Here is a 21,718-nt window from a genome sequence, read left to right as displayed (position 1 = left end):
TGGACTCAATCAGTAGCCAAATAAGGTAAGGAATAATTTCGGAATCAATTAAAAGTAATTTAGGGCACAAATCAAGGATTCAGTAAATTAGGGAAATACACGAAATTATTGTTCAGAATATTTAAGGCAAATACTAGAAGCGAAAATTAAAGGAAACACACAAATCTTTCTGAATATTTAAGGCAAATGCACAAAAATACCAAACACAAATCGTTCACAATATTTAAAGAAAATACTAAAGTAAAAATTAGGAAAATACCAGAAAATAGAGTAATCGGACACAAAAAAGAAAAGATTCATCAAAACCAGTAAGGAAAAGGAAAAAATCTCAAACCCTAGTTTTTTAGGAAAATGAATATTGACAGAAATATAACAAAATCGGTCACATGGTAAAATATAGGACGAACGTAGACATAATAACTCTTTAAATCGGGGAATCGAACCAATTTTGGCTCGATCTGAAAAGATCTGAAAACTCTAGTTCTAGGGTAAGTAAGAATCTCAAAGATACACAGAGATTCATAGAGATTGATACCATAAAGAACAAGAACAAACACAGATGGAAATGGTCAAGGAACTGAACCAGTTTTTGGTTTGAAATTGAAGAGATCCACTTGCCATGTTTAGGCAAGTGACTAGGTAACACCATAAACGAGTAACCAGTAGAGAAAGGGAGTCGGATAAGGCAGTAAATCACCAGATAATTCCATATCTGGTTGGGACTCAAAGGGATTTGGAGAGAATTTGCATGACGGTGCTTTAGGATTTGAGAGTAAAGAGAGGAGAGATTGAGAGCATTCAGAGGCGGCGGGTTTGGGAGGGTCGTTTGGTTAATAAAAAAGGAAATGAATTCTGGACCATTGATCTTCTGAGATCAACGACCAGGATTTCATCCAGGTTGGGGCGGGAATTTGGATATTGGGTTATAGGTTATATTTAAGTGGGCTAGGGTAGTTTTGGGCTAGGTCTGAAATTAAACAAAAATTAAAGAGGCTATTTGTTAAGTACTCAATTTATTGGTAAAATAATTGGTAAAAATAGTTAATTAAATGATAAAAATGATTTTTATGCATGAAAATAATTTGAAATAATTACTTAATATTATAAAAATACAAAAGGTTATTTTCTTGTAAAATAAGGTAATTATGCATACATGGGGCTATTATTGCAAAGTTATTGCAATTATAACCCTAACATGTACATATGACTATTCATGAAAATAATTAAAGCTTAATATAAATATAAATGATAAAATTAAGAAATAAAATTATCATAAAATCGTTTGTAATGCAATTAATAATTATTTGGATAATAAAATTCTAGAATAAATTACTTAAAATCCCTTTAAAATTATCGAAAAATTGTGGAAAAATACTGGTTGATGCTCATGCACTATTTTGAAAATATATATGCATTTTGAAATATATGAGGGAAAAATTGGGTATCAACATTAGGAAACTAAACTAGTTTGGGTCCCTTTCTATAAGCAAAAGGATAAGTCATATTCTTCTTTGCCCAACTTGGCAACCTATTTTTTCCTAGAACAAAATTTATGTTCGTTAGACTTGATTTTTCTTATGCAACACATTCACTCTTATATTGTCTAGTGTTACCACAGTGCGTTTAAATTTTATTCTCAAGGAGTGTGAGGTACTTGCTTTTGGGATCCCATTTAATTGCAGTGTTGCCAAAGTTAGGTCCCATTCTATTGCTACTATGGTATGCTTGAAGCCATGAAAGTGCATTAGAGGACCTGTTCCATTTGTATGTTCTGTATAGATCATGCTAGTCCTCTTTCAAAACTCTTACTTGTTCATCCCTTTTATATAACTCATCTTTTATCTTACCTAAATCTTCTTTTAGTGTGAATTGTGTGTCACTAGCTATTTCTTTACCTGTTCCAAACTTTCTTTCAGATTCTCAGATCTATGTTCTTAAATAGTTGTATCAAGTGCAAGAACCTGGTTCGTTAACACAACATTTTCATTTTCAATCTCATAAGCCCTAAGTTCTAGGTTTTTACACTTTGCTTTCAAAATAACGCACTCCTTTGACAACTATTCCTTTTTCATTATTCATATCTTTAGACTCATCAAATAACTCCAGCAGTAGTTGTCACGATCTCGGTTCGCCCTCCATGAACCATCGTCATGACACCTAGTCTCTAAGACTAGGTAAGCCTAACAATGCAGAAAATAAACAAATTTGCGGAAGAAATAATTTAAAAACCGAAATAGTGAAATAAGACAGCATTTAAAAATGCTGCTCGGCATACACAATATCATCTCTCAAAAACTAATATATTCCCAAATCTAGAAATCTCATGAACACAAGCCTTTGAACGTATACAAGTATCTAACTCCAGAATATCTAATAAGGAAAGGAAATACAGAAGGGTTAATACTTAAAAGGGAGAGTAGAAAGGGACTCTTCGGTCTGCGAACGCGGCAGATATACCTCGGAGTCTCTACGAATGCCTCGTCTGAAGCGTGATAAGTCAGAGTGGAGGTACTTGGATCTACACATGAAAAACATGCATAGGAAGGTCATGAGTACACCACAACGATACTCAGTAAGTGCCAAGCCTAACCTCGGTCGGGTAGTGACGAGGAAGGTCAGGGCCCTACTGAGATTAAATAAAATATACGGTGTGGCAGTATAAGATAAAGCAGTACGGTTGAAAGGTAACGACAAGAATCAATACATGATAATAAAGATAACTACAACTAAAACAGAGGCAAAAATAATAACAAGGAATACTACTCTTCACAAAGATAATACCCGGGGATCTCTCGGTATCCCGAGGATCTCTTAGTACCCACAATATGTGCCAGAGATCTCTTGGTATCCCGAGGATCTCTTGGTATCCTCAATATACGTGCTAGGGATCTCCTGGTACCCCGAGGATCTCTTGGTATCCTCAATATACGTTCTAGGGATCTCTCGGTATCCCGCACCTTAGCTAAAATCATAAATACGTACAGAAGGTCTCCCGGGATGCCGTCCTGTAGTCCCAAACTAAAAGCACACTGCAACCACACAAGGAATACTCAATTAAGCTCAATTTCATACCAAGTAAAATAGGTAATTCTAACCTAGCATGGTTCACATAATATAATTAAGGGAGATTAAGCAATAAAACAATTAAGTCAATTAAACATGCTTCTCTAAGCTAACAGCAGGCTAAAATTTCAAGTAGAGTAAGCAGGAAAGGAAAACACAATTAAAGCTACTTTAGTGAAAATAGGTTTTTCAACAATTAGCACAAGTACGCACTTATCACCTCACGTACAAGGCATTTCAATTACCACTATACCAAATCCTAAGGGAAATGTCCCCCACACAAGGTTAGGCAAGCCACTTACCTCGAACCAGTTCAAATCAATCTGAAACCACGATTTTGCCACGAGTATTCCACTCCAAATAGCCCAAATCTATTCAATTCAATTTTATAATGTAACTAACACTTCAAGTAACTGAATTCTACAAAGAAATTCTAAGCTAATATGCGAAATTAGGTAAAATGACCAAAATGCCCCTTGGGCCCACATCTTGGAATCGGGTAAAATTTACATTTTCAGAATCTTCACACTCCCACGAGTTTAGTCATACAAAAAGTACCAAAATCTAAGGTCAGATTCCCAATCAAAAGTCGAATTCTAGGTCTAACAACTTTCTTCCAACATTTCCCAAATTTTTATCTCCAATCCAAAATTAAATGATAAAACTAATAATATATTGATGGAATATAACTAGAAAGGGTTAAATAATTGTTACCCAATGATTTCCTATTCAACTTCCTCCCAAAATCGCCCTCTCCCAAGCTCCAATTTACTTTTTTCCAAGTTTTGAAACTTAACCCTCAAAATCCCTATTTTCTGACCAGTGAAACTGCATCTGCGGTCCTGGGACCGCACCTACGGTCCCGCTTTTGCGAAGACCCAGTCGCACTTGTGACTTTTCAATTAATCAAAAATTTTGCTTCTGCGACATGCTTCCCACACATACGACCTCGCAGGTGCGGCCTATCTCCCGCATCTGCGGTTCCAGCCCATCTTCTTCATGGCCGCATCTGCGGCTTCCCTTATCGCTTCTGCGGGCTCGCACTTGCGGTCCCAAACTGCAGGTGCAGTTATGACAACAGATTTGAAATTTCAACTGCAAACTCTCAACTCCAAACTTCCCGTTAACCACCTAAAATCATCCCGAGGCCCCGGGGACCTCAACCAAAAGCACAAACAAGTCATATACCACTATCCAAACCTATACCAATCCTTAGAACACCTAAAACAACATCAAAACGACGAATCAACCACAGATTCAAGCCTAAGAACTCCAAAACTCTAAATTTACGCTTTCGATCAAAATGTCTATCAAACCTCGTCCAAATGACCTGGAATTTTGCACACACGTCACATTCAATACTACGGAGCTACTCCAACTTCCGGAATTCCATTCTGATCCTCGTTCAAAATCTCACAAACAAACCGGAAACTTCAAAATTTGACTTTCGGCATTTCAAGCCTAAATTAGCTACGGACCTCCAATACACAATCGGAACACGCCCAGAAGTCCAAAATCACCCAACGGAGCTAACAGAACCATCGAATTCCATTCCGAGGTCATCTTCACACTGTTTTGACTACGGTCAAATTTTCCAACACATAAGCTCTCATTTAGGGACTAAGTGTCCCAAAACTCTGTAAAACTCAAAACCGAACATCCTGACAAATCAAAATAGTAGAAATAAACACGGGAAAAGTAGTTAATAGGGGATCGGGGCATTAATTCTTAAGACGACCGGTCGGGTCGTCACATCCTCCTACACTTAAACATTTGTTCATCCTCGATCGAGCATAGAACATACCTGAAGTAGTGAAAAGATGAGGATAACGACTGCGCATATCCTGCTCGGTCTCCCAAGTCGCCTCCTCGACCGACTGACCCCACCACTGAACCTTTACTTATGTAAGGGTCTTTGACCTCAGCTTTCTAACCTACCTATCCAATATTGCAACTGGATCCTCAACATAGGATAGATCCTTGTCCATCTGGACTGAACTGAAATCTAACACGTGCGATGGATCACCGTGATACCTCCAGAGTATCGAAACATGAAATACCGGATGAACTCCTGCCAAGCTGGGAGGTAGGGAAATCTCATAAGCTACCTCCCCAACATGCCTCAATATCTCAAAAGGGCCAATAAACCTCGGACTCAACTTTCCTTTCTTCCCGAATTTCATAACGTCCTTCATAGGCAATACCCGAAGCAGAACCCACTCTCCAATCATATAGGAAATATCACGAACCTTTCGGTCCGCGTAACTCTTCTGTCTGGACTGGGCTGTACGGAGTCTATCCTGAATCACCTTAACCTTCTCCAAAGCATCCTGAACGAAGTCTGTGCCCAATAATCTGGCCTTATCCGGCTCAAACTAACCTACCGGGGATCTACACTGCCTACCATATAAAGCCTCATACGGTGCCATCTGAATGCTGGACTGATAGCTATTGTTGTAGGAAGACTCCACCAATGGTAAGAATTGATCCCAAGACCCTCCAAACTCAATCACACATGCACAGAGCATATCCTCAATAATCTGAATAGTGCGCTCGGACTGTCCGTCTGTCTGAGGGTGAAATATTGTACTCAACTCCACCCGAGTGCCCAACTCATGCTGAACGGCCCTCCAGAACCATGATGTGAACTGAGTATCTATATCTAAAATGATGGAAACTAGAATACCATGCAGGAGAACAATCTCCCGGATATAAATCTCCGCTAGACGCTCCGAAGGATAAGTAGTACACACAGGATTGAAGTGCGCGGACTTGGTCAGCTGATCCACAATCACCTAAATAGCATCGAACTTTCTCAAAGTCTGTGGGAGCCTAACTACAAAGTCCACGGTGATCCGCTCCCACTTCCACTCCAGAATCTGTATCTGCTGAAGCAACCCACCCGATCTCTGGTGCTCAGACTTCACCTGCAGACAGTTGAGGCACCGAGCTACAAATCCAACTATATCTTTCTTCATCCGCCTCCACCAATAGTGCTGCCTCAAATCCTGATACATCTTCGCGGCACCCGGATGAATGGAATACCGCGAGCTATGTGCCTCCTATAGAATCAACTCCCGAATCCCCTCAATATTGGGTACACAAATCCAGCCCTACATCCTCAATACCCCGTCATCACCAATAGTCACATCTCTGGCATTACCATGTTGAACCTTGTCCTTGAGGACAATCAAATGAGGGTCATCATATCGACGCTCCCTGATACGATCAAATAAGGAAGACCAAGAAACCATGCAAGCTATAACCCGACTGGGCTCCGAAAGATTCAATCTCATAAACTGGTTGGCTAAGGCCTGAACATCCATCGCCATAGGCCTCTCCAATGCTGGTAAATAAGCCAAACTTCCCAAACTCTCTACTCGGTGACTCAAGGTATCGGCCACCATATTGGCCTTTCCTGGATGATACAAAATAGTGATATCATAGACCTTCAACAACTCTAACCATCTCCTCGGGCGCAAATTTAGATCCTTTTGCTTGAACATGTGCTGCAAGTTTTGATGGTTAGTATAAATCTCACTTGAGACACTATACAAGTAATGATGCCAGATCTTCAGGGCGTGAATAATTGTAGCTAACCCAAGGTCGTGGACATGATAATTCTTCTCGTGAACCTTCAAGTATCTGGACGTGTAGGCAATCATCCTACCGTCCTGCATCAAAACCGCTCCAAGACCAATCCTCGAGGCATCACAATAGACAGTGTAAGACCCTGAATCTGTAGGCAGTATCAAAATTAGGGTTGTAGTCAAAGTTGTCTTGAGCTTCTGAAAGCTCGCCTCACACTCTTCCATCCATTGGAACGGAGCACCCTTCTGGGTCAGTCTGGTCATAGGGGCTACAATCGATGAAAATCCCTTAACAAAATGACGGTAATAACCTGCCAAGGCAAGGAAACTGTGGATCTCTGTAGCTGAGAATGGTTTGGGCCAACTCTGCACTGCTTCTACTTTCTTCGGATCCACCTTTATCCCCTCACTAGAAACCACGTGACCCAAGAATGCCACGGAATCCAACCAAAACTCACATTTCGAGAACTTAGCATATAAATTCTTCTCTCAGAGTCTGAAGCACAGTCCTCAGGTGCTGCTCATGATCTTCCCGACTCTGAGAATACATCAGAATATCATCAATAAAGACAATGACGAAGGAATCAAGATAATGCCGGAATACACTGTACTTCAAATGCATAAAGGCTGCTGGGGCATTGGTCAGCCCAAATGACATAACAAGAAACTCATAGTGACCATATCTGGTCCTGAAAGCAGTATTCAGGATATCTGGCTCCTGAATCTTCAACTGATGGTAACCTGAGTTCAAGTCTATCTTAGAAAACACCTGTGCGCCCTGAAGCTGGTCAAATAGATCATCAATATGAGGCAAAGGATAACGGTTCTTCACTGTAACTTTGTTCAATTGACGATAATCAATACACATACGCATAGAACCATCCTTTTTATTCACAAACAGGACATAAGCACCCCAGGGTGATACACTGGGCCGAATAAACCCTTATTAAGCAATTCATGTAACTAATCCTTCAACTCCTTCAACTCAGGAGGAGCCATACAAAATGGAGGAATAGAAATTGGCGAGTGCCCGGAAACAGATCAATGCCAAAATCAATATCTCTATCAGGCAGCATGCCTGGAAGATCAGCTGGAAACACATCGGGAAAATCCCGTACTACTGGGACTGAATCAACTGAAGGGGTATCAACACTGATATCTCTCATATAAGCTAGATACGCGTCACACCCCTTCTCAACCATACGATGAGCCTTTAGGAAAGAAATAACTCTACTGGGAGTATGATCTAAAGTACCCATCCACTCAACACGCAGTACACCTAGCATAGCCAACATCACGATTTTGGCGTGACAATGAAGAATAGCATAATGGGGTGACAACCAGTCCATGCCCAATATAATATCAAAATCTACCATGCTGAGCAACAATAAATCGGCTTTGGTCTCAAAACCACTAAGAGCAACCAAACATGATCGATAAATGCAGTCCACAATAAGAGAATCTCCCACAGGAGTAGAAACATAAACAAGGGAACTCAAAGAATCCCGAGGTACACCCAAATGTGGAGAAAAATAAGAAGACACATAAGATTAAGTGGAGCCTGGATCGAATAGAACCGATATATCTCTATGACAAACTAGTATAATACCTGTGATGACAGAATCAGGGGCAACAGTCTCGGTACGGGCAGGAAGGGCATAGTATCGGGCCTGGCCTCCCCCTCTAGGGTGAACTCTACCTCCCTGACCTCCACCTTTAGCTGGCTAAGCAGGTGGGATAGCAACTGGAGTTGTAACCATAGCTGAGAACTCTGCGGGGCGCGTTGTGGCTGAGAAGTCTGTGGAGGCGCACTCCTCTCAAGTCTAGGGAAATCCCTCACCTCATGGCATGTGTCACCACACTCAAAACAAGCTTTGGGAGGACGTGGCGGTTGTGACTAGCTCGGGCCAGGTCTGCTGGATTGACCTCTAAAAGCACCCTGCGCAGTAGGCGCGCTAGATACAGTAAGTGCATAATAAGGCTCCTAAGGCCTAAGAGGAGCTGAAATACCACTAGCTGCTGGAAGAGCTGAATGAATAGGGCAACTTATATAATCCCTACCATGACGACCTGCAGCTAGGGCACGAGCACCAGGATAATGGCCCGACTCTCGACACCTCTTGGCCTCCCTCTCCTCTCTCTCCCTATCATGCATACCCTCAATTCTCCTAGCAATGCTCACCACCTGCTGATTATTCATCTCCAACTCATGAGCCATGCTAGACCTGATGCTGGGAATAAGCCCCTCAATACTAGTGAACCCTCTCGCGAATAGTAGAAACCAAGGCTGGTTTATGTCTAGCCAAACTAGTATAACGGACAACATACTCTGAGACAGTCATAGCACCCTGGCGCAAATGCTCAAACTCTGTGTGCCATGCATCTCTAAGGCTGTAAGGAATATACTCTCTTAGGAACAGATCTGAAAACTGAGTCCAAGTCAGTGAAGCAGCCTTATCTGGACTGTCTAACTCATAGGTACGCCACCACTTATAGGTGGCTCCTCGAAGCTGGAAAGTAGTGAAGGAAACCCCGCCCGATCCTGATATACCCATGGTATGGAGAATGCAATAACACTCATCTAGAAATCCTAGAGCATCATCCGATGCTAGACCACTGAATATTGGAGGCTTGTACTTATTGAACTTCTCAAGCCTCAGTTGCTCATCCTTGAAAATTGATACCCTATCCTCAGGCTGATCTTGGGCTGCAGGCGGTACAAGAATAATCTCGGGAACCTGCTCAACATGCACTCGTTGCTCAAGAGTGCGGGCGGTGGGAGTCTGTGCTGCTCCCTCAGCTTAAGATGTAGATGTAGCAAGGGGAAGCAACCCTGCTTGAGCCAAAGTGGTGTACATGCTCATGAACTGTGCTAGAGTCTCCTGAAGTGCTAGAATAGTACTAGCAGTAGGCATATTAGGCGCCTGGACTCCGGTTGGAACTGCTGGTGGTACCTCGGTGGCAGCTTGCGCGGGTGCTCTGGCTACACCACGTGTGTGTTCTCGGCCTCTACCCCGGCCCCGGCCTCTGACGGCTACAGTAGGGGGGCGCGAGTGCCTGATCATCTCGGGTAGGGTGCGTCCTCACCATCTGTAAGATAATAGAAGATAGAAGTTTAGAATTGTGACATCAAATCTCGCACAACAAGGAAATAAAATGAAGTGGAATTTTCCTAACAGTACATAGCCTCTCGTAGATAAGTATAGACATCTCCTTACCGATTCACGAGACTCTAATAAATCGGCTTATGATTCATGACTCCTATGAACCTAGAGCTCTGATACCAACTTGTCATGACCCTGGTTCGCCCTCCGTGAACCATAGTGATGACACCTAGTCTCTACGACTAGGTAAACCTAACAATACGAAAAATAAACAAATTTGCAGAAGAAATAATTTAAAAACAGAAATAGTAAAATAAGACAACATTTAAAAATGCCGCTCGGCATACACAATATCATCTCTCAAAAACTAATACATTTCCCAAAACCTAGAATCTCATGAATCCAAGCCTTTGAACGTATACAAGTATCTAACTCCAGAATATCTAACAAGGAAAGGAAGTATAGAAGGGTTAATACTTAAAAGGGGGGGTAGAAAGGGACACTTCGGTCTGCGGACGCGGCAGATATACCTTGAAGTCTCTACGAACGCCTCGACTCAAATATTATAAGTTTGGGTGGAGGTACCTGGATCTGCAGATGAAAAACATGCACAGAAAGGGCATGAGTACACCATAGCGTTACTCAGTAAGTGCCAAGCCTAACCTCGGTTGGGTAGTGACAAGGAAGGTCAGTGCCCTACTGAGATTGAATAAAATATATGTTGTGATAGTATGAGATAAAGCAGTACAGTTGAAAGGTAACAATAAGAATCATTATAGGATAATAAAGATAACTACAATTGAAACAGAGGCAAAAATAATCACAAGGAATACTACTCTTCACAAAGATAATAACCGGGGATCTCTCAGTATCCCGAGGATCTCTTAGTACCTTCAATATGTGCCAGGTATCTCTTGGTATCTCAAGGATCTCTTGGTATCTTCAATATATGCTAGGGTTCTCTTTGTATCCCGATGATCTCTAGGTATCCTCAATATATGCTAGGGATCTCCTGGTACCCCGAGGATCTCTTTGTATCCTCAATATACGTGCTAGGGATCTCTTGGTATCCCACACCTCAGCTCAAATCATAAATACGTACAGAAGGTCTCCCGGGATGTCGTCCTGTAGTCCCAAACTAAAAGTACACTGCAACCACACAAGGAATACTCAATTAAGCTCAATTTCATACCAAGTAAAATAGGTAATTCTAACCTAACATGGTTCACATAATATAATTAAGGTAGATTAAGCAATAAAACAATTAAGTCAATTAAACATGCTTCTCTAAGCTAACAGCAGGCTAAAATTTCAAGTAGAGTAAGCAGGAAAGGAAAACACAATTAAAGTTACTTTAGTGAAAATAGGTTTTTCAACAATTAGCACAAGTACGCACTTATCACCTCACGTACAAGGCATTTCAATTACCACAATACCAAATCCTAAGGGAAATGTCCCCCACACAAGGTTAAGCAAGCCACTTACCTCGAACCAGTTCAAATCAATCTGAAACCACGCTCTTGCCATGACTATTCGCCTCCAAATAGCCCAAATCTATTCAATTCAATTTTATAATGTAAATAAAACTTCAAGTAACTGATTCTACAAAGAAATTCTAAGATAATACGCAAAATTAGGTAAAATGACCAAAACGCCCCTCAGGCCCACATCTCGGAATTGGGTAAAATTTATATTTTCAGAATCTTCATACTCTCACGAGTTCAGTCAGACAAAAACTACCAAAATCCAAGGTTAGATTCCCAATCAAATGTCGAAGTCTAGGTATAAGAACATTCTTCTAACTTTTCCCCAATTTTCATCTCCAATCTGAAATTAAATGATAAAATTAACCATAGATTGATGGAATATAACTAGAAAGGGTTAAAGAATTGTTACCCAATGATTTCCTCTTCAACTTCCTCCCAAAATCGCACTCTCCCGAGCTCCAATTTGATTTTTCCAAGTTTTGAAACTAAACCCTCGAAATCCCTATTTTCTGACCAGCGAAACAGCATCTGCGGTCCTAGGACTGCACCTGCAGTCCTGCTTCTGCGAAGACCCAGTCGCAACTACGACTTTTCATTAAATCAAAAATTCCGCTTCTGCGACATGCTTCCCGCACCTGCGACCTCGTAGGTGCAGCCTATCTCCAGCATATGCGGTTCCAGCCTATCTTCCTCTTGGCCGTATCTGCGGCTTCCCTTATAGCTTCTGCGGGCTCACACCTGCTGTCCCCAAACCGTAGGTGCGGTTATGACAGCAGATTTAAAACTTCAGCTGCAAACTCTCAACTCCAAACTTCCCGTTAACCACCTAAAATCATCCCGAGGCCCCCGGGACCTCAACCAAAAGCAAAAACAAGTCATATACCACTATCCAAACCTATACCAATCCTTAGAACACCTTAAACAACATCGAAACGACGAATCAACCACGAATTCAAGCCTAAGAACTCCAAAACTATAAATTTACGCTTTCTATCAAAAAGCCTATCAAACCTTGTCCGAATGACCTAAAATTTTGCACACATGTCACATTCAACACTGCGGAGCTACTCCAACTTACGGAATTCCATTACGACCCTGGGATCAAAATCTCAACGAACCAGAAACTTCGAAATTCGACTTTTGGCATTTCAAGCCTAAATTTTCTACGGACCTCCAATACACAATCCGAACATGCCCCTAAGCTCGAAATCACCCAACGGAGCTAACGGAACCATTGGAATTCCATTCCAATGCAGTCTTCACACTGTTCTGACTACGGTCAAATTTTCCAAAACTTAAGCTATCATTTAGGGACTAAGTGTCCCAAAACTCGCCGAAACTCAAAACCGAACATCCGGGAAAATCAAAATAGCAGAAATAAATACGGGGAAAGCAGTTAATAGGGGATCTGTACATTAATTCTTAAGACGGTCGGTTGGGTCGTCACAGTAGTTTAGAAAATATTTCTTTAGACAAAAAATTGATTATATCTTTTAATTGAAAGACACTTACCTCAAGTTCTTTATTAGATTCTCCAATAGCCATTACAGCTCGTTCATCATCATCATTCGAGCCCTCATATGAGCTATCTTCCCAAGCAACAACCATTCCCTTGGCTGATCCTTTGTTGTTGCCTTTCTTGGGATGAACATGTTCCTTCTTTTTATTCCTTCATTCAGCTCTTTCCTTTTCCATTCAATCTCCCATAAGGAACAGTTTTTGATCATGTGATTAGGCTTTCCATATTTTGTAGCATCCATCATTTACTTTCTTCTCTGGAGCTTTGGTCTTGATGTAGCTTTTGCTTCTTGAAAAACTCTTTCCTCTCCTTAGGTACTTCTTGAAGTCTTTGGTAATCATTACCATTTCATCATCTTCTAAATTAGAACCTTCAATGATTCTGAGTGTCCGACTCCTTTCTTTCTTAGGTACATCCATCTTCATGGTTTTCCTTCTAAATTCATAAGCTTTTGGATTTCTAATCTACTCATCCAAAGAAAGTGTAGCAATGTTCTTTGATTCCTGAATGACAATGATCTTGCTTTCCTATGTGATTGGTAAAACCCTAGTTAGGATCTTCTCAACCCTTTCTTGTTCAGGGATAGTCCTTCCAAGAGACTTTAGTTCATTTGTGAAGGTAGTGTACCTTATGTACATCTCCTGAATGGTTTCTGCATCTCTCACAGCAAAGCTTTCATATTGGAAAAACAGTAAGGTTCATCTTGATCTTTTCACCTGAGTTGTTCCTTCATAGATCTTGCAGTGTGTCCTATAGTATTGGAGCAGCCTTGGACTCCGTTGTACTCATCAGGATCAAGTCTGTAGACAAGCCATTTGTTGGCTTTCATATATTTCTCCAACTTCTTCAAGTCCTCAGTCTTGCAGTCATCCCTTGTCTTTGGAACATCCTAACCTTCAACATTTTTCTTCAATGTTGGCAGTGGGCCATTAGTGATTATTCACATAGCTCCTAATTTTCTGTCTGAATTCGATCTCGCATCCTTGTTTTCCACCATAAGTAGTACTGGCCATTGAAGAGTGGTGGCCTAGTAATGGATAACCCTTCTTAATTTTCAGGTGGTGCACTCTTCTTGATCTTTTCCTAAGGTGTTAGCTTCTTCATGGATAACCTGCTCTAATGCCAATTGATATTTTATACTTTAATACCACATAAGAGGAGCAGGATTTGTATGGTGTCCAATTTTGCATCGACTGGATTGTAGAAGGACCTGGTTCTTCTATGCGTTTCTTAATCTACTATTGCGGAATAAATAATGAATAAAGTAAAGAACGCAAGTATTTTTATGTGCAAAACACCCGGCTCAAAATGTAAAAAAACTACAACCTACCTTCCAGTAGGATTTTTACCAACACTTCACTAAAAACTCTAAGACAAAACAATAATATTTACAAACTCTTGTAAACCAAAGGATTACCTCTAACCCTTGTAGCAACCAGCTACAGGTTGTTTCGACTATTTCAAGTTAACTCTAACTTGAATGATACAACTCAAGTACCTAATATGGTTTGCTTCTTAGAAAGTTCAAGGGTAGAACACAAAAACACCTACTATAGTTAAACTATAATAAAATACAAACACATGGAGCTGGTTCTTATATTTGGTTCATGTAGCTTCAGGTTCGCACTCTTGAAATACACAAAAATTGGTTGCAAAATGTCTTGTTATTTTACTCTCAGTTCTTGCTTACCTAATACAATTTGATTTTAATAAAATTGAAGGGTACAACTCAAAAGCACCTACTATAGTTGAACTATAATAAAAGATAGATACATGGAACTGGTTCTTCTATCTGGTTCATGTAGCTTCATGTTCGCACTCTTGAAACACGCATGAATTGCTTGCAAAATGCCTTGCTATTTTACTCTCAATTATTGCTTCACTTCAGCGTGTGTACGTCACATCTAAAAGAGAATACAAATGATATATATATATATACATATATAGTTAGTAGGATTAGGATTAACAAGAAACCTGATGCTTTACTCTTCCTTGGTGGAAGAATTCTAGTTAACTTCAACTTATAACTCTTTCCTTATCTTGGATAGAGTTCTCCTAAAGTAAGGAGTCCCTCTCCTTATCAAATATGCAATCTTTTTGTTAAGGGAGTATCAGAAATAACCATGTATACTTATCCCTTACATGTGTGTGCCTTTTGCTTGAATACAACCATGACCTTTGTACACTGTCCATGGACCTGATTCATGCATGTCTATCTTTATCAATCATCAAAACCGAAACCGCTCAGGTCAACAATTATAATTTCCAAGACTAATTAATTAGCTCATCAGTTATCTAAAATAGCAAGATTCGATATTCTATGCAAGTCTAGTCTCAGGCTAAAGTAATAATTAAGGTATTTAAACATGCAATAATAACACAAATAATAAACTAAAATATGGTGTGAGTCTAAGTCTACCTGGATATATTCAAGAATTCTCGCGTACGCACGGACACTCATCACCACAAACGTGCGTAGCTCCCATAACACGTAGCACATAAGAAATATAGCACCTAGAGTGTAAATTTTCTCTTACAAGGTTAGACAGGAGACTTATCTCTCTCCATAATCCGACAATCGGCTCCAACTGCTATCTAGCACCTCAAACCAATGCCAAACGATCCAAAACTAGTCAAAGAACGTGCAACCTAATAAAAATATACTCAAAGACTTGTAATTTAACAATTAGAAATAATTTCCAATTCCACATGAAAAGTCAACAAAGTTAACTCCCAGGGCCAATGTAAGGCCCTGTAAAGTTTTACCTAAAACCTGAAATTTCGGACTTTTTGTACTGAATAGTATGCTACAGAGTTAAAGGAAAATGTTTTGCAGAAGTGTGCATTTCTGCAGCCCATTATGCGGCCGCATAATCACTCTGCGGGCCGAATTTTGGTCGTAGAGTAAGACAGTCTTTTTGGCTAATTTTGAGGTTAGTTTCACGGCCAATTATGCGACTGCATAACCATTTTACGAGCCGCACTTTTGTAGCATAATATTGCTTGGAATTTTGTGCGGGGAGGTTCTACGGTGCATTATACGACCACAGAACAGGTCTGCGGACTGCATATTGGTCGCAGACTGGAGCAAAAAATTAAGTCCTTGAGGGCCATTTTTTGTGGCCATTTCACGGACCGTTTAGCCATTATGAGGTCGCAAATGTGACCGCAGATCCGTGTCGGGACTTAATATTTCTATTTTTTAAACCTGATCTCATGTCGTTAAAACATATGATAAGGCTCATTTTGAGCATATTTCTGATGCTTTAGAGTGAGAGAAGGAGTCCTAGAGTGAGAGAGTGATCCTCAACTAATTTCTCCTCAATTCTTGCTTAAGACCTTTAAGATTGACAAGTAAAGTTCACTAAGTCTTCACCTTAAAGGTAAGAATCTATGCCCCAACTCATAATTTCGAAATTCCTACTAAAATGAGTAATTAGAAAGATGGTTCATGGGCTTGAGGGTTGGTTGTTTTGAATGAATGTCTGGTTAAAGAATGTAGGGAGAATGTAAGCTAAAAATGGTAAAGGATGGGGTGTGGTATGATAGAATCTTTCACAAAAAGGGCTTGAAAACATAATGCACACCTAGTGCTTTATGATGTGCTCAAATGAGCTAGAATCCTGATCATCCTTCTAATTTTTGGTTCAACTTGTAATGTTCATAGAATAGATTGAAGTTTCTAAGAGTTCCAGAATTATTGTAAGAATTTAAGGAAATCTCAATTGAGGTAGGTATGGTTAAAAAACCCTCTTCTTAGAAATTGAATCCCCCCCCCCCGTGCCAATGCAATTAGTGTAAGTTCCAAAATTGATCGACGTAGAAATTGCTATTCCAAATGTGCTTGTATTGCAGGAATATATGTGTAATATGTATTTTAATGCTCTCATTTTACTATATTGTCATTTGATGATGTGTTAAAGATATGGAATATGTGCTAAAATGCCTAGACTTCATGTCGAGTTTGAAAAAATATTGTTATTCCAAAGTATGTGAAAGCCTCTATATACCTACGATTTATAATTGCTCTCGTGTGTACTTAACATCTTTGTATTGAAAAGCTTGTTTGTTAAAAATGATAATAATGTGAAACGTGGGAAGGAACTTGAATTATGAAATGCTGCTAAGTGCCAAGTGTGATGTAACGATTGTGGCCACTATTGCCGAGGAAATTGAAATATGTGAGGGAAATATGAAATGAAATGATTGATGAAAAATGGTAATATCTTTAGTAAAACGGCCTAGCTGATCGAGCCGTGAGCAGACACCATACCGCACACATGGTGGTATTGTGCTGGAAATTAAAACCAAAATTGAAATTGAAATTGTGATTGTGGTGAATGTCTCCAATGCGATGACCTAGCCAATTGGGTCGTGATTGGACTCCGTATAAAAGTGTGGTGGTATTGTGAATGATGAGGTATCGATACTAATGATGTCCTAATTTAAAGCAATGGAAAATTCACTTGAAAGCTTATGTGATCCTTAATTTGGTAATGTGGTATTGTTTAAGGTCTTTATTGAATTTATGTTTACTTCCTTCTTGTGATATTGTTCTTTCTAATGAGATGGTGTTTAGTTATACATACTAGTACCATTCAACACTACTAATGTCCTTTTTGCTGGGAGCGCTGCGTCTTAAATGGATGCAGGTGGTTCTATAGCGGGTAGTGCATTAGCAGTACATCATCCTCTTCCAGTAGTGTTGGTGAGCCCCACTTCATTTCAGGGTTATGCATCTTTTGTCCATATTTTACCGTGTTCTGAGATACTGTCGGGGCCTTGTTGCCGGCATTGTTATGACTCTCTTTTGTATCTTTAAAGGCTCCGTAGACACTATGTGGGTTGTATATGGGTATTAAAAAGGTCAAAAAATTATGTTGTGTTTTGGACTCTTGTTCCACTAAATCGTAATGTGTATGTATTTTGGAGATCTAACAATGATGTAGCAAATTTGAAATGAATTAGTAATGTTTGCATGATTTTTCTATTGTTAAATTAATGAAAATACGCCTCCTTTTGATCATAGTGAGTTGGGTAGAAACTGTATAACAGACTTGCTCAATTGGGTTCACTCGGTTGAGCGTTGGTCGCGCTCCTTGAGGTTGGGGCGCGATAGCCAGTGCGCTCGAATTTTGAAAATTCTCGAAAATAAATATTACCCATAGTATTATGATCTCAAATATAAGATTTATTCCCAAATCCATGCCAAATTCGTGGTCAAAAATCAAAAATATCATTTCTAAGTTTTCTTCCACAATGAGACAACTTTCACTTATTTTCAAATTTAAAGCTATATATAATCCATGTATTTATCTCGCAATGAGTAGAGATCACTAACCTTGTGATAGATGATGAAAATATCCCTGCAAAATCGCCCCAAATCGCCTCAACAAGAGAAAATTGATTAAAATAACCTCACCCCGAGCTCACTATTATAAGCTTATGCTAGGCCCTTCATCGCATCCGTGAGCCACTGGCTGCGTTCATGGAGGCTAATGCCTAATGCTTCACGTTCATGAGCTACCCACCACGTATGCGATGACAAAAATTCCCTCAACCAAGAACCCTTTTTCGCATTCACTGTCTTCCTGTCATATTCACAAAGGGCAATGTGCCCAACCCTTTATACCTCATGTTCACGTCCCCCATACCGCATTCGCGTAGGGAAAAAATCTCTGGCTCCAGTCCTTCTCCACCATGAATCCCCTGCCATGATTGCAAAGCACAAAGTAGTAGCCCCCAATTCTTTCATCGCGAACGCGGGCCTCCCACCGCATTCGCGAAGCACAACACCAGCACCAACAACCATCACCAACTTGGTCCGAACCCATCTTGAGACACACCCGGGTACCGCTAGGACACCGTCCAGTCATATCAACTAGTCTCCATACCTTATCCAAACTTATCCAAAGGCTCTAAATGCCAGTAATAACATCAGTACCATGATTCGACGATCGAAATCCTTCTTTTAACTTTAAAACCTTCAAACATCCTTGAATGCGTCTGAATCACACATAGATATTACAAATCATGACCAAACTTCACACACAATTTTAAATCAACTACGTGAACTTATCCAAGGTCCCAAAACATCACTCGAAATTCGATAACACCAAAGTCCACTCCAAAACAAACTTTGCTAATTTAAAACCTTCAAAATGTAAACTTCCGATAATAAGCATCGAATCACACCCTGACCACCCGATACTCAACCCAAACATATACCCTAGTCCAAAATCACTGAACAAACCTATAGGTACCTCTAAATCCAAATTTCGGGACATTTACTTAAAAGTCATACAGAAGTCATAATACATATAGTGAATCTACTCAAGGTCTTAAACCGCAGAACGATATAATAAGGCTTAAAATAACCGGTCAGGCCGTTACATTTTTATCTCCATTTTATCTTTTTTCTATTACCTTTACTAATTATGCCATCATTTTCAATTGGTTTTACAGAAGAAAGAAACACCAACAAATTTACAACTACTCAATTTTGGTTTTGTTTACCCGTAAAACTGTACAGTTGAATTTGTTGTGTGATTTATAGACAAGAAAATTGATTTGATCCTAAATTAATAAATAAATTAAATGAAAATATAAGACATAGCATTCAAATCGAAATAAATAGTAGGAAGCCTGATTTCGGGAGCAAGGCTTCCGAAGACACTTAGGACAAGTCAGAAAACATGCTTGTATAATAATCATAAAATAAAATGCCCCTTTTAAAACGGTAATAATAATCAGGCCCATCATGTGTTTCCTGTAAAAAAATTAATTTACAAATTCAGTAATAAACTTGGTAAATACCGTGTCATAGCATATTTGGGAGGTTTTAAGAAAAGGATCATGTAATCTGTATCACTATGTGTACCCCTTCATAAAAGGAGTCAAGTATAACTGTAGGTCCCTACTCGAGGGAAAACTGTAACTGTATGATAGTTCTATCTTCTTACTAGCGAGGGCTATAACTGTAATCAGTAATCGGTAATCTGTAAATACAAGGTGCACCAGGTCTAACGAACCCGCCGTTAGCTACGGGATCCTTCAAAGTCTCCTCCCATTAATACTCTTTCTTGTAAATAGTAAATATTCGTACAAAAGCATTTTCAAAATAATAAAGGGCATATCATTCCTTATCAAATATGGTAATTTTATTTCGGTAACAGTAACCATGTCTCAAGTAACAATAAAACATGTCTAATAACAGTGAGAATACTTCAAATAATTGTAGCATCTCAAGTAACAGTAAAACATATCTAGTATCGCTGAAAACATTTAGATTAATCGATAAACATCTCAAGTAAACTGTTCGGTATCATATCAAGTAAAACACTTGTCCCACATGCAATTTCAAAGCATCTGTAATATATTTATTTTTAAAATCATATATAAACCATGCAGGTTATGAAGACACAAATTGTGGTAAGATTACTACTCACAGTACTTATGTCGAAACATCAAACTCGTCTCCTCAAGCAATTTGTATGGCTTCCTTCAATCAATCTATAATCACATTATATAGATCTCGTGTTAATTTCCTTGTTTTGGCTAATTCATAAATAGTTTAAAATACCGAACCCTCAGACTTTCAGGTTTTACTCTAAGTTCATCAAATTATATTTACCCATGCTACGGGTAACTCGAACAAATCCAAAATCTTCTAATTAAAGAACATTCACATTATTCATTCATTCGGATCATGAAAAGTTCCATGAGTTCTCTTATTATTTTTCTATTTTTTAGTAATATCATCTCAATCCATTAAAAATTCAATACCTAATTTTCCCATGACATACAAAAACTAATAAGTCTGGAGTCTAAAAGGATTACCTTGAGTTCTTCATTCTCTTCTCCCCATTCTTATTCTTTTCCTATATTTTTTTTCTTTGTGCTAGCTCTGTTCTTTGTTGATTCAAGAGACCATGTCTTTTGTGTTTCTCCTTTTAAAAGGATCTAATCACTGAAGATTCCACCTTGAATTCTAATTTCTTTTATTGCTGCTCAAAGGATTGTTTTCTTCTTTTTTTTTTACCTCTTTTTGTTTGTTCCAAAATTTTGCAATAGCTTCTGTTTTGGTAGAAGCTCTAATGTTTTTCCTTTCCCCAAGCCCATTTGATTTGCTTAAGTTTGATGGTCCTTTCTTCTTTTAGGGCTACAACCCATTTTGCTTTTTTTTGGCTATTGACTATTATGTCCTCACATAAATTGTGAGATATTACAATCTCCCCACCTTATGAAATTCGGTCCCCAAATTTAAATCTAATGCATACCTATAGATTGCAATAAGTGGGGATACTTTACTTGTGTACATATTTTACTTCCCAAATAACTTTTTCAGCAATATGATTTCTCCATATGACTTTCACGAACAAAGTTTCTTTTGATCGTAACTTTCTTACTTGCCTATCGGTAATAGCCACAGGCTCCTTCTTGTAAGACAACTTCTCATCAAGTAGTTTAGTTCAATTCTTCAAGTACTTGAGAGGAGTTTAATATATACCTTCTTAGTATCGAGACATGAGACACTAGATGAATAAAAGATAACTCATGAGGAAGTTCCAATTGGTATGCCACAACTTCTGCCCGGTCAAGTATATCAGACACCCCCATAGATCTTGGGCTCAACTTACCTCTTTTTCCAAATCGCATCTAATCTTTCATGGGAGAGACTCGTAGGAACACTTTGTCCCCAATTGTAAATACTAAACCTCTTCTTCTCTTATCTGCATAAGATTTTTGACTACTTTGAGCTGTAAGCAATCTCTAAAGGATCAACTGGACTTTGTCCATAGCTTCTTGTACAAAGTCGGCTCTCCATAAGTTAGTCTCACCATCTTCAAACCATCCGATAGGAGAACGACATCTTCTACCATACAATGCTTCGTACGGTGCCATTTGAATACTAGACTGGAAGCTATTGTTGTAAGCAAATTCAGCTAAAGATAG

Source organism: Nicotiana tabacum, chromosome 1 (assembly GCF_000715075.1).
Source record: "Nicotiana tabacum cultivar K326 chromosome 1, ASM71507v2, whole genome shotgun sequence".
In the NCBI taxonomy this organism is placed as follows: Eukaryota; Viridiplantae; Streptophyta; class Magnoliopsida; order Solanales; family Solanaceae; genus Nicotiana; species Nicotiana tabacum.
Note: the sequence above shows the minus strand (reverse complement) of the source record.